Below are 13,431 nucleotides of genomic sequence, written 5' to 3' on the forward strand. Positions count from 1 at the left end.
TCCAGATCTTAGAGGGAATGCTTTCAGTCTTTCACCATTGAGTATGATGTCAGGTGTGGGTTTTTCATATATGACCTTGCTGATGTTGAGAAAGTTTCCTTCTATTCCTATCTTTTGAAGTGTGTTTATCATGCAAGGATGTTGGATTTTGTTAAATGCCTTTTCCACATCAATTGAGATGAACATGTGGTTTTCCTCCTTCAATTTGTTAATGTGGTATATTATATTAAATGATTTTTCTTGTGTTGAACCTCCCTTCCACACTGGGGATAGAACCCACTTGATCATGTTATATAATTTTTTTAATATGCTGTTAGATTCTCTTCACAAGTATTTTGTTGAGGATTTTTGCATCTATATTCATTAGAGAAAATGGTCTGTTATTTTCTTTCCTTGTAGTATCTTTCCCTCCTCTTCAGTTTTTTGGAGGAGTTTGAGCATGATTGGTATGAATTCTTCTTGGAATGATTGGTAGAATTCACCTGTGAAACCATCTGGTCCTGAGCTTTTCTTTTTTGGGAAGTTTTTGACGACTATTTACATTTAATTGTTCTGTTGAGGTCTTCTATTTCTTTCAGAGTTACTGCAGGTTATTTGCATGTTTATAAGAATTTGTCAGTTTCACATAAATTACCTAATATGGTTCCATAGCGTTGTCCGTATTATCCTTTTATGATCCTTTTCCTTTCTGTGGGGTCAGTATTATTATTCTCCCTCTTGTTTCTGATAACATTAATATAAAACGTACAGTCAACATTACAATTTTTCATATGTCCCAATAATGTCCTATAAAGCCTTTTTTCCTCATTAGATCCAATCCAGGATCATGTATTGCATTTGTCGTTGTCTCTTTAGTCTTTCTCTTTTTTAAATTGTGGAAACATATATACAATCTAAACTTTCCCATCTCAGCCACCTCCAAGCATAGGGCTTTTTTTTAAATAAACTTCATTGTTTTCAATTAGTTTTAGGTTTACAGGAATATTGTGCAAAATTTCTAGTGTATTTTTAATTTCTTCTATTGTGTCTTTCATTCCCATCAGTTCTGTTATGTTTCTTTTTAAGTTTTCAAATTCTTCTTTATGCTCATACAGTGTCTTTTTAATATCCTTTATCTCTTTAGCCATATTTTCCTTCATCTCCTTGAATTGATTTAGAAGATTTGCTTGAACATCTTTGATTAGCTGTTCCAAATTCAGTGTCCCCTCCAAAGTTTTAATTTGTTCTTTTGAGTCATATCTTCCTGTTTCTTAGAATGCTTCCATTTTTTTTGCTAGGGTCTGAGCATCTGATTATCTTGATGAGTTTACTCTGGAGGTCAGTTTCTCTCTCTTGCTTAGGGTTTTTTGTTGTTGTTGTTGCTATTGTTGATTGGCTCTGGGCTCAGGCACTTCTTTGACACCTGGTTCAACTTACTATAGACCTTTAGAATATCTTATGTTTAACTGATCAGATTTTTTCAGGTCTTATTCATCTGAGTCTTGACCTGCATATTTGGTATAATTTTTGAGATTCCATTATTTATGCAGTTCTCTCACCCTCAGGAGAAAGCTTCCTTTCCCTTATTCCTTCTCTGGGAATGTTGATCTGTTCTATTTGATTTTTGATTTATCTCTATAGTTTTTAAAACACTCCTTTCATTGTCTCTAGATGCTTTTGCCTGGAGGGAAAATTCTGGGAGGAGGGTCACTCCAGAGTACTTTCCCAAGTCAGTATTTTCCATCAAAACAGGATCAGGGACCCACAAAGCAGGCATAGATCAGTTCCAAAGTGTCCTGGGGAGGAGACTCAAAAAGACACTAAACTTCTTTTTGATGGTTTCCTGAATCTGTGCTTTCTTGGCCTGCCCAGCAGGTGGTGCTCTTCAGCAAACTGTTCCCTGCAGTCCTAAGGTGGTCTGTGCCTTTAAGTCTCAACTGACTCTGCTCCTGTCAAGGATGAGGTTGAAACAGAGGCTGCCAGTCACTTTTGTCTAGGGTGGGTTGAAACCCTAGCACAGAGCCGGGACCCAGGGATCTGAATTCTTTAATCAAAGCTGTGAATGGTGCTGGACTGTGCCCTGCCCCACTTTTCTTGGGAAAGAGCCACCCTTCAGGAAACTGTTCCCCACAGTCCCAAGAAGGCACTGTCTCTAAATCCCCCATTTACACCCTTGTTGAGGGTGGGGTTGAAACAGAGGCTGCCAGGTGCTTTTCTATCCTGGGCTGGTTGAAATTGCAGCTGCTCTCAGAACCCAGTGATAAATTTGCTAATCAAAAGCTGCAATCCTACTCAGCTGCCCCCACCTTGATCCCCATTCTTGGGGAAGAGGAATTTTATTTCCAGTCAGGGACTGGATCCTTGGGCAGTCTGCCACAGGGGTGGGGGATGGGCACCAGCCTCTGCAGCATGGAGAGTTTAATTCACAGCTCTTCACCACAGTTTATCAGTCTCTTCCTTCCCTGGATGATGTACAGGTACTTCTGGTCTCCAGAGACCCCGATCAGTTGTTTCAGACAGTTACTGGCTGTTTACTAGCTGTCCTGGAGGATGAACTGAGTCCTGAAGCTTCATACTCTGCTATTTTACCTGGAAGCTCCCCAGATTCATGTGATTTTGAAATAGTCCCACTTAAAGCTTGGCTTAATGAGAAAAAAAAGAGTGAAACCCACAGAGAGATGCTACAAACTTATTTCTGTTATTTGGTTCAATATTGTCTGCTTCAATAAACACAATCTCTCTGTTGGGTCTTTTTTTTTTTTTGGTTTGACTTCTTGATGTGCTGGAGTGTTTATAATGTATCAGAAAAATTGCAAGGTATGAATAATATACTTCCTATTTGAAGTTTCTGTCATTTCCTTCAAGTCTTTAGAAAAATGACAAGCTGAAATCTCCTGTCTTAGAGAACAAAGTGTTTCAATGGAAAATATCAAAACAAGGATAAGAAGAATAATTTAAGGGAAATGTGGTTTTCATTTGATGAAAGAGTATCTCTTCTTCTATATCTCATAATGTTATATTTTGTTGCCCCATAGCAGAATTTGTATGGTGATGACCCATTTAGCATATTTTAAATATACCCTATGTTAGGAACTGTATGTACTATCCAGGCAACAGACCCAAGTATAAAAAAGCATATGGCAAACATATGCTGGTCTTATATATAATGGTGGTTTCATATAATGGAGAAGTAATATATGTTGAGCCGAGCAGATAAAGTGAATAATGGAATGTACTCTCCAGGCACTCCAATTAACTTTGTCCTTTGTTTTCTGTATTGGTGGTGAACATGTTAATGTAAGTCCCCATTTTGTTTAGAAATGCATGAATATTTAAGCATTAATTCACACACATTTTTGATTATAAAAGCTCCTATAAAAATGTGTACAAAAATCTACACTTTCACTTTCTGTGTGAGGTTTTCTTAAATGTAAATAACAGAGAAGCATTGTGTTTTTCACAAAAACAAGGGAAAAAATACCCTCAAATGTAAATTTATTTCAAAGAAATAAAGTATATGGCAGTTAGAAAACCAATATCCTTTATAATATATGAAACAGTCTTATTTAATTGTATCTTCTAAGAACTAAAGAAGAATAGGAAAAAACATCCACTTTGTATGGGGGCCCTTTCCATTTAAATGTCAAGCTGTACTTAGTTTTATTAAGTGGTATTGGGATACTACCTTGTTTTGAAATGACCATACCAACCTTATTGCTTAGGTTTGAAAAAACCGGAAAATAAGCTTAAGTGAGGTTTGTTATTTAATTTTTGCTGTCTTTTGAAATTTTGAAAAATGTTACCTTTTAAATTCAAGCAAAAACTTGAAGCTAGGAGGAATGAGACAAAGAGACCTTTGTTAGAAGATGAACATCTTCAATTGATTTTTATGATATTATAACTCTGTTACTGAAATTTTAAGAAAAATATGCAAATACATTATGTATCCATCTAAGAATCACAAAAGCATTCAAATATTTGGAAAATTTAATAATCATTTCTAACACACACATGAAAATGAATTAGGACAGTATATATATTTTATGACTAGGCAATATCCAAATGATCGTTATAAACCATTATGTCATATGGCTACAACAAAAAAGTTACAGAAAATAAACTATCACCCTCACCTGTTTACTTGGGGAAGATTTTTAGAAAATTTGTTTCGCATTTGTGGAGGAGAACATCGTTGCCTTATAGTTTCCTACCTAAATTATTGCAATGACTTAACTTAATCTATCTAATTCCAAATTAATCTCTAATCAATCCTCCACACTTCTACATCCTTCTGCTTAAATGGCTCCTTGTTGCTTTCAGGATAAAATGCAACTTAAGAGTATATGACTCAGTGTTTTTTAATGTCTGACCTCTGCCTAGAACTCTTTTCTTACTTCCTGTCACATCCTCATAGTCCTCTTCCAATACACTTGCTGTTGCCTAAAGATTGTTCTCGCTAACCTTTCCATGTGTTTGCACGTCATTTTCTCAATTAACATATCCTTCCTCCACACCTTAACCAGATTTATTCCTAATAATCTATCAAGATTTAACTCAAGTATCACCTCTCCGTGGAAGGCATTATGGGCCCCTTCTCCCTTCCCCTACTCTGTCGTCTGTTTCCAATTACTAATTCCCTCACTGACATACACACAGCGAACTTTAAAATAATAATTAAAAAAAAAGCCACCAGATTGTAACACAAGAAAATTATCTCCCGACCAAAATTAGTCATTACCTAATGCCAAATCTATTCTTGCATTCACTTTCTTCTTGGACCATGTGCACATGCACAAACACACACACACACACACACACACACACACAAATGCAACACCAGATGCCGGACCAGGACCCAGGATCAGCAGGTGAGCAGTCAGTATAACTGTGTTTCCACCATTTGTTAGTGTCCTCCCCCGACAACCCCATATTTTAGCCAAAGAGAAAGGTTATTTCACTGTGACTTCCTTGGGTTAGTATACTCACAGACTTTCTTTTGAAAGTGTTTTTCTTTCCTGATTAATACATAGTCATCATTTTTAGCTATTTGGGTCTCACCCCAATTTCTTGGATGAGGATAGAAATCACTACAACTTCTCTCCTCCTTTTGAGAAGAATTCATATGAAGCTTTGTGGTTGTCAGAGCTGCTCAAATCACTTCCTGAACATAATTCTTATTCACTGATTCAGTCAGTCATTATACAAAGGATAAGTGAATTCTTACTCCTATGTGTTCTCCCCTGCAAGCCCACATCTGTTGTAAGCACCGAAGCTTCAACCAAGAGTTAAACTAGACTATAAGGAGAAAAAACATTTGCATTCACTCTTTGGGTTTACAGTTTTGCCTAAACTAATCCCCATTTTATTCAAATGTTTTCTGATTATTTGAGACTGTATAGATATTTGAGATTATTTAGGAATTGAATATGAGAATTACTCTCATCAACATTGAAAGAAGAAAGTTCTTCAACCTTGAGAGATCCCAGAGAGTTTCAAGCTAAATAGTATGAATTTTCACAAGTACATGGAGTTGGCCCAGCACCACAGTTGTGCTTTCATTCTGGGTGGGAACAGTTGTCATGTAGCTCCATTAAAGACCAGGAAGAGACATGTCCCATGGGTCCTGCCTGAGAAGACACGTGAGTGCTGGCAGGATTCCCCTGCATTGACTAGCTACTCTCATGGCCTGGAGTCAGACTGGCACCCCAACTGAAAGTTTTAACAAGTGCAATAAAGAGGATCTAAGCATTTGGAAGCACTTGTTTTTTATTTCTGGAGCATAGACTCTTACTCTGAGAGAGGGAGTAATGTGCCTTGTTTTTAGATAGAGTGTTGAGATAGCCAAAAACTAAAATGTGAAATGGAAAAAAAGATTAAGGCCTAGAAGAGAGCCAATTTTAAATGTCTATCAAATATAAATGTACTTGGTTATCTTCTGGTGCTTTCCATTTTGTCTTTGAGTCTGACTGAAACATTTTGGGTAAGGAGGAATCTACCTAAGTGAGCAGAAAACTAGTTGATTTGGTTAAGGGGAGGCTACTAAAGTGAGTTGAAAATTACTTTGCTATTTCCAAATAATGATCTGCCCACTCCTACATTATATCAAAGACCATTAGAAAATTTATTTAGTGGGGATTGTTTGTTTTTTCTCTGTTCAAGATTGTGTTTTCTTTGTTATCATCAAAAATGCAAAGGGGAAAGCTGGGGACTAATAATAAATTGAATGCTCATTTTCCTTCTCACACGTTAGCCTTGCCAACCTTCAATTGGCATTGTTCTCCACCCACAAAATCCATAAAGATCTTCCTGGCTTGAGTATATTCACAGTGAAAAGAAGCTTCATGAAATTCATAACATTGACCTATGTACAGATTAAAATAACCTTCCTAAATATTTATCTTTCTAAGAGGAGTCCAGGCAGAAAAAAAAATCTCTGTTGTTTAGAGGACAATTTGAATAATCTGCTGAAATCAGACAAAAGGAAAACAACTTTAATGGCATTCAGAAAACATAGTTAATTTTCACCTAGGACAAGCTTTATAAATAATTTATACATCCATTTGAAGCATATATTCTGTAATTTTTGCATATATTCAAAATGCATTTGGAAATGTATGAAAGAGGAGATTAAAATAGTATGTAGTTCTCCCTAAAATGTTGTCACCACCAGTATATTCCTCCACATGATCTTATAATTTTATTTTTAGTTTATTTTCTTTTTCTCTGCAAGTGGAATCAGGTAAGTGGAAATAGGAGGCAGTGATAGGCATATTGGCAGGGTTAGGATGAAACACTGAACAATGATGGGAAGATGTGGAGGGTTGAAGAGGATAGCAGCTCCTGCTAAGACCGTGCTTATTCTCAAACTCCATGGCACTGGACGGACGTAAAACATGAGAATGCCCAAAGGGAGAGAACCACACATGGGGGCCACATTTCCTTCAGAGAATTTTCATCCTGTCATAGAACATAGTTCCCCAGAGATCATCAGTACAATCCCCTTTGCAGATAAGGAGACTAATCCCCAGAACCATTAAAGTCATAGAGCTAACAGCAGAGCCAAGCCTATACTCAAATTTCCTATGCTTTCCCTATTACCTTCCTTTTTCTGATTACTCAACATTTTTCTCAGTAAAAGAACCAAGTCACTACAACAAAAATCAAAATGGTTTTGAAGAAAATTTTATCTGCCAAGTGTTCAAATCTGGAATGTTCTCTCAGAGTAATAATTGAAATCCATAACATTCTCTCACAGTAGCAATAGAAATCCAGAATATTCTCTTAGAGTAACAGTTCAAAACTCAGTATTAAGGTCTCCCAGTGCAATCTTGTTCCAAATACCTTTGAGCTAGAGAGAGGAGTTAAAGACATGGGAAAAGTTTATCCAGGTCCTCCAATTCACACACAGGGTAGCTCAAAATGAACACTCAACATCCAGTACTTTAAAAAAGTGAAATGGGTGTTGTAGACGATAAGAGGTAACACCACTCATCATTTCTTCTTCCCTCAATTTTCTCAACCTTTGGCCCAGTGTCCTTCTCCTATAGCAAATGTCAGGTATATAACCTTTCTCGGACCACAATTTGATAGCCCTGATCCCTGCTGAGGCTCTAGTCTAGTGTAAATCCAGGGGTCAGGTTGGATTTCTAGGTTATACCAATTACAGCCACTCTGCTTTGTGACCCTCCCACTCCTGTCAGGGCCTGTTCCTCTCATGTCATCATATCACTTCTCCTTGGCTCATTTCTTCCTCAGATCTGCTTTTAGAAGTGAGGGTCTAATCATTATTGACTCACTTACCTTTCCTTGCTTAGAGAGATGTATAATAGTAACACTAGGAGGTAAAACATTCTTGCAGCTAGGTCTTATTGATCGGTAAAATGGCCCTCAAATTGTTTCCTAAAATGTTCTAAGTCAAAACATATTCAGTTTAAGTCTAATCACAACAATATTCTCTACAAAATTTTCTGAACCTAAATACAAGTAGAATAGAACAATTGCCTAATGAGGCAGTTTGTGGAAAATTTTTAATCCCAGCTGCCAGTGAGATAAAGGAAATATTTAAAGGTCAATTAATATTGGAGCCATGAAATGAAACTATCCTAGGTAACAATCTACAAAGAGAATTTTTTTTTCTTGCCAAAAGCCAGTGACATCTCTAAAGTTCACCCCAATGCAGAGATATTCTCAGCAGCTGCAGAAGTATTTTTGTGTTACTGGAAATAAAAAGAACTTTGTGATGATTTGTATTAATGTCAGCATAACTAAGCTGAAACTAAATTTTTCAGAATGCCCATATCTATGTGGTTCTGATTTAGAGATGGCCAAAAGAGAAGTTTCTATGAGATTCAGAAAGCTGAAATGAAGCAGCAGAAGTGAAGTTCTGGAGGTCAGTGTGGGGCTCTCTTCAGGTATGATTGCAGCTCGTGATCATTGTCATTAATCTACCAGCTCATCTTGCTGGGATGAGGCAACAGTGAGGTTTGCAGCAGCTCTAGCTCTCACTGGATTTCCTCGAACATCTCTGAGTCTTGGGCCAGGTGGATTTAGCTCCACGGTGAAGGGCACTGGCTGCTTCTTCACGTCATCCACATCATTAAGGTTGGAAGCAGTGAGAGACAGAAGGTCAGTCCTCATGGGTTCAATTTGCCCTCACATGTACTAGTGTATCTCATTCTCTTCTGCTTCAGGTGCAGCTGTTCTTTTCCACAGTCAACCTGCTGACTTACAGTGACTTCAGCCCTCCACCAGAGGCCTTACATAACTTTCTTCACCAGCTGCCACAACTGCATAATGTCTTTTCCCTATAAAAATCCCTTATTCCATATCACTCAGTGTTGTTCCACTTCCCTTATTGATCCATGGATAATACAATAAGGGACCGTATCCTTGTCAAGCAACTGGCAACAAGTCTTCAAAACCATTTTGATTTTCATTGTAATGCCATGGTTCTTGCACTGAGAAAAATGTGGAGTAATCAGAAAAAGGAGAGTTATAAGGAAAGCACAGGAAATCTATTGACTAAATGATTACGTATAACTCTTGCTCTCCCTTTTTTGGACAAGAGCATCTATTGTGACGCTCTACCTGTCCCACTCTTGTATGTTGTGCATGTAGGAGCAGATGTCCCCTCTTTAGGTCACAGAACTTCAAATTAAGAAGAACCACACTTGAGGAACACACTCATTCACACCCAGATCTGATTAAATGGTGAGAACATGGACTTCAAGTCTGAGCCTGATATTGAGGTAGGAAGACATTCAGGAGTCTTGGGAAGGTAGTGATTGTAATTTGTATGCAGGAGGCACATGAATCATGGCGAACCAGATGGTAAACTATGGAAACCAGTCTCAAAGATTGCCACCCCTCTCCCCCCAAATAACCACTCCTTTCAGTATCCATGCCCTTGTGTAGCACCCTGCTTTGAATCTTGGTTATTCCTGTGACTCACTTTAGACCGATCAAGTATGGTAGAAGCGACACTCCATGACTTTTGAGACTAGGTCATAAGAAGCTTACAGAATCTGCCTGGTTCTCTTGGACAGTTCACAGTGGGGGGAAAACAAACATATAAGAAGTTTGTCCACCCTGAGACTACAGTGTTGTGAGCGAGTGCAATGAATTTCCTGATGCCAAGAGAAGGTAGATAAAGAAGCCACACCCATAGTGGAATGGGCCCTGTATAGAGCCTGTCTTTGTTGGAAACACAAACTGTAATATTGCGTTTGCCTGCATGGACAATGCCTTTGACTCCCTAGTTCTTCATCTCTGTAATATTTCTTGCTCTCGGTCTCTCTTCACTCCAACCCATTTCATACATTGTTACTAGATTAAATCATCTACAAATATAATGATCATTGTATCATCTCACTATTAAATAACTCTTCAAAGGGCCCCATTATAAATTTAAAATCTTTCATCCTACTTCCAACTCTATTTCCATTTCCATTTTATATTACCCTCCAGAATGAATTTCCCCACTCCACCCAAACTAATCATTTAATTCCCATTGCTATGTCATGGTATTACCACCCCCATGGGTGTGTCTACCCTGCCCTTGCAATCGAAGATTGCCCTTCTTCCTATTTACCAACATGTATTGTACCCATCCCTCAAAGCCCAACTCAAATCCTGTGTCTTCCATGAAGTTTTCCAGTTTTTCTCTCTTCTCTGACTTTCTAAGATATCATAGAAGTCTTACTGAGATTTCTTTTTATATTTTGATTTCCTAATTTGATGCTAATTGTCTTAAGGAAAGGTACTGTATATTATTCATCTTCATTTATCTCCACAGAAAATATCTGTTGGATGGTAATTTATTTATTTTTTCCTCTTTTTTGTTCTTCAAATAAACTACTTTAAGCAATCATACTGAAGCAATCATACAACTTCAAATGAAAATTTTAGTAATACCACTGCTAACTCTGGTATTCACACTCGAGATGACTATAGAACAATTATATCTAATCTTCACAAGCACGAAAATCTCATTTTAATTAAAAACATTATGAACACCTCTGATTCTACTTTTGGGAAAACACATAATAACAAAAAGCTATTCCAAATTTGACATTACTTTAAATTTTTATTTTCCTAACCACAGGAGCATGTACATACAATTTATAAATCATATTACAGATCTCTGTAGCATATGCTATTTGTTTAGCTAGTCTATAGTTAATGAGTAAGGTAAATATAAATTCTAGGACACCTTGCAACAACTTCATTTCCCAAAATTTCCAAGATGCATAGTGTGAGATCCAGTAATTCAGGCCACACATATTAAGAAGATATATTTAGCATCCAAAGGAATAAGAATAACAATCTAAAAAAACAATGAAGTATAACTAGCCATTAAAAAACATGTAAAAGCCTGAATAAACTAAACCACACACTTATCCTTCTTTTCCGCTTTTGACAGTCCTTTAAGGGAATATTTTTTGAAGGAGCATCACTGTTCTCAATAATATTACTCTAGAAAAAGTTTGACTTGGTTCAGCAACAACCTAGATTCCCAGAAACAGAGGATCAATTACGTAAGTTATAATATTTCCATGAATTATTATGAACACAATAAAATCATACAAAACTGTAATAACATGTAAAATTCATTTTGGTAATGTTCTATTAAAAAGTTCATATTTAGTATGAACACATATCCAAAAAGAAGCTGTGCATGGACATAATCATGGGAGAAAATAGACTAAAGTATTCAATTGTCTTTACATTCTCTTAGTGTAAGTAATTTTCTTTTTTTGATCTATATTTTTTAATGTTCCATAATAAGCACATATTACAGCTTTATTGAAAAAAGTAATATACTCAATTTTTTAAAGGTTTGAAATATTACCTAAACATTCCTTGCTTTGTGTCTCTACCAACCATCAATAATCTTACAGAAACTACCGAAACTACTCAAATTTTCAGCCTAAGTCACTATTCGAGAAAGGGAACTCACCAAATGTACTGCCTTATCTACCAAGTTATGCTTTAAAAAGCTATACTATATACAATCCGTCAAGCACATGGGATTTTTAGTTGTTACATTTTGTGAACCAGCCTGTGTTCCACCTAGCCATAGACTTGACAATTTCATGGCTTTGATCCTCTTGGCTTTCACGTTTCTAGCATCCTAATTTACTTGATGCTCATACAGAAACCCCTTGATCATTTTACTTATTGAGACCTGGGTCTCTTCCAGGTTTTGTCTGTGGTGAGCAGGGGAGTGTTGAGTATTCCAGTCTGACACAATCACAGGATGATGTTTCCTGATTGGTTTCCAGTTTCCGTCACGAAGCAGCCATTGGGTGGGTGCCTCCGGGAACAGCCTGCACTCACACCTAGGTCTCTTTCCAGGGTTATAGCTAACACCTTGAAGCCCTTCAGCTCTAAAGCCTTTTTTTCTTTAAATCGACCTCCTTTTCATGTGCATATTAAAGCTCATCTGTCAGTCTTTTACATTCACATTAGTTAAATTCATTCTCATGAGACTGGCATCTTGTACTGAAAATAGTTTGGCATTAATTTCACTTGGAGTTTTTATCATTCAGACAATTCATTAAAATGTTAGTAAAAATCAAAACAATAAAAAACCTTCTCTAGAAGAGTTCCCATTACCATCCTCCTGTTAGAGAAGTGTTTATTTATTCTCACCCTTTATTTCCTGTCTCTAAGTACTTAACCCAAAATAAAAACATTTTCCCCAGTGTCATGGTAACTACTAAAAAACAGTTTCCTCTGACATTTGTCTTTCACCTAACAATTAATTTTTAACAATATGTATAAAAGTAATTTGATAGTGTATTACACTGGGTAATTGGTATCCTTCCAAAAATCATTGTTCTACACTCTCTACTGAAAGCACTTAAATTCAAGGAACTCCAACTGAGACACATTCATTGAGATCTTACAGTTGTTTATTAGAAAGACCACCCCTCCCAGTAACACAGTGCCTCCTGAATATCAATGATTCTGGAATGAATTACAGTCCATTGGGATGAAATTTCTTCTCAGTCCTCTCCTTACAGCTGGTGTGTGTGTGTTTGTTCCTGAACGATGAAGTGTGAAGATTTTCCAGGACTTAGAAAACACAAAGATATAAGTATGGCTGTAGTTATAGATATAAAGACAGAGAGACAATATTTTTCCAAGTTAATATGCCATTAAATTCCATAAAGTCTATTAGCAAAATGATCCTAACTCACATTTGTTAGGAAAAGGAAGGTCCTAGTTCTTCTATTTTGTTCTTTAAAATTCGAGAAGATATTTATGTAAAAAACTGAACACTGGCCTTTACATGGCACTTTATAAAAAAATTAACCTCAGCTGTAACTTCTATCTAAATGTTAAACCTAAAACTGTAAAACCTCTGGGATAAAACACAGGTGAAAATCTTTTTGAACTTGGATTAGGTGAATACTTCTGAGGACACAAAATGGAGGAAACATAAAAGAAAGACTTGCGGAATTGGATTTCATAAAAATTTAAAACTTCTGTGTTCAGAAAATAAAAGGACAAGCCATAAGCGGGGAGAAAATATTTTCAAAGTTATATCTGATAAAGCATCCAGGATATCTCGAACTATTAGAACTCTATTAATTTTTTTAACGGGCAAAATATTTTAATAGACACTTCACCAAAGAAAAAAAGAAAAAAAAATACATGAAAAACCATTTGACAGCAATATTAATTAAGGAAATGCAAATTAAAACCACTATTTATTATCACTACTCTCGATAATGACTAAAATTTTAAAAGACTGACCATGCCAACTGTTGGCTTGGATGTAGAGGAACTGGAACTCTCATGCACCGTTAATGGGAACACAAAATAGTAGAGCCCCTTTAGAAAACGGTCCAGCAGTTTCTTTTAAGGTTAAATATATGCTTACCATAAGACCTAGGAATCACTACAAGATATTTATCCCAAAGAAATAAAACCATATGTCCACAC

This window comes from Choloepus didactylus, chromosome 3 (assembly GCF_015220235.1).
Source record: "Choloepus didactylus isolate mChoDid1 chromosome 3, mChoDid1.pri, whole genome shotgun sequence".
NCBI classification, from domain to species: Eukaryota; Metazoa; Chordata; class Mammalia; order Pilosa; family Megalonychidae; genus Choloepus; species Choloepus didactylus.